Source organism: Ambystoma mexicanum, chromosome 12, assembly GCF_040938575.1.
Source record: "Ambystoma mexicanum isolate Mex_15411 chromosome 12, UKY_AmexF1_1, whole genome shotgun sequence".
NCBI classification, from domain to species: domain Eukaryota; kingdom Metazoa; phylum Chordata; class Amphibia; order Caudata; family Ambystomatidae; genus Ambystoma; species Ambystoma mexicanum.
Genome location: NC_090936.1, coordinates 1,003,298,608 through 1,003,300,297, shown reverse-complemented (window position 1 = coordinate 1,003,300,297; position 1,690 = coordinate 1,003,298,608). Strand labels below are relative to the sequence as shown.

Genomic DNA, 1,690 nt, shown 5'->3' with positions numbered 1-1,690 from the left:
CAGGTTCAACTCTCCCTGCCAAGTGGATAGGAATACCTTGGATCTCCCATGTTCATCCCTCCCTGCAGAGCCCTATAGGAATATAACATCTCCAATGTACAGGTTCGTCCCTCCCTTCCCAGCTGTATCGGAATCCCACGGATCACCCACGTCCATCCTTCCCTGCAGAATAGGAATATAACACATCTCCCATGTACAGGTCCATCCCTCCCTGCCCACCCGTGTAGGAATCCCTTGGCGCTCCCATATTCATCCTTCCCTGAAGAATCCCATAGGAATATTTCACATCTCCCATGTACAGGTCCATCCCTCCCTGCCCACCCGTATATGAATCCCACGGATCACCCATGTCCATCCTTCCCTGCAGACCCCTATATGAATATAACAGATCTCTCATGTACAGGTTCAACTCTCCCTGCCAAGTGGATAGGAATACCTTGGATCTCCCATGTTCATCCCTCCCTGCAGAGCCCTATAGGAATATAACATCTCCAATGTACAGGTTCGTCCCTCCCTTCCCAGCTGTATCGGAATCCCACGGATCACCCATGTCCATCCTTCCCTGCAGAGCCCAATAGGAAAATAGCAGATCTCCCATGTACAGGTACATTCCAGCCCACCGAGCTGTATAGGAAACCCACAGATCTCCCATGTTCATCCTTCTCCACTGAGCACTATATGAACATAAGATCTCTTATCCCTGCCCGCCCAGCTGTATAAGAATCCCTTGTCTCTCCCATATTCATCCTTCCCTGAAGAATCCCATAGGACTATACCAGATCTCCAATGTACAGGTCCACCCCTCCCCGCCCAGCTGTATAGGAATCCCTTGGATCTCTCGTGTAGTGGTTCATCCCTCCGCACTGAGTTATATAGGAATCCCTTGGAGCAGGTTTATCCCTCCTCCCGTTCTTGGATCCGTATTTTTTCACCTGCACACAATGGGTCAGAATCACACACAGGTGAATTCCTCCCCTCCCAAATGAGGCACTCACAGACCTCGAGGGCTTGGAACAACTATTACATAATTTGTTTGCATGCCCCTGTCCAACCAAGACTGCGTGAGATCTTTGTAGTGGCTTAATCCTGCAAGCCCCACGTCTTTAGACCACTCACACGCTCTTCTTCTCGTTTTTGATATGACGCCTTTTCAGTGTATCTTTCTCGCGTGTGTTTTTTACTGCCCTTCCTCTATTGATGTGAAAAAAATATGAGCGCTTTTCAGTCGATCCTTCCTGCAGTTGGGTGATAGTTTGCCACTGCTCATAGATGGCTTCTTGGTCTTGGGTTGTGATTGTTGCTCAGGGTGCGAAAGGAGCGTTTAAATGTATCCAAAACAAAAGGGGGCTCGTCCGGGATTTGAACCCGGGACCTCTCGCACCCAAAGCGAGAATCATACCCCTAGACCAACGAGCCAGCTGTGAGCAGAGCCATGAGCGAGCAGTCAGCCTTGTGGCGTGCCACATCAGCACTGCTTCCTATTTTACTGTTCATTTATGCATGATATTAAATGGGAGTTTTGTGTTGCAATCACAACTGATCGTTAATATCAGTTCACCCTCCTATTAAATTTAGAGGTGGAAAGACATTGCCCGTTTTGTTAATTTATGTACACAGTTTTGAAAAAAGAGGTGTCATTTTGCTGAAAGCAACTCTGACTCTGTACGATGCCCATCCCTGCCTGATCCTC

The 1,690-nt window shown here is 48.3% G+C and overlaps 1 non-coding gene across 1 annotated transcript; it reads right to left on the bottom strand.

Moving 5' to 3' along the window:
- Nucleotides 1-1,344: 1,344 nt before the first annotated feature.
- Nucleotides 1,345-1,416, bottom strand: TRNAP-UGG (transfer RNA proline (anticodon UGG)). The gene has a single exon. It is a non-coding gene; the product is annotated as a tRNA-Pro (tRNA).
- Between the last annotated feature and the right edge of the window lie 274 nt (nt 1,417-1,690).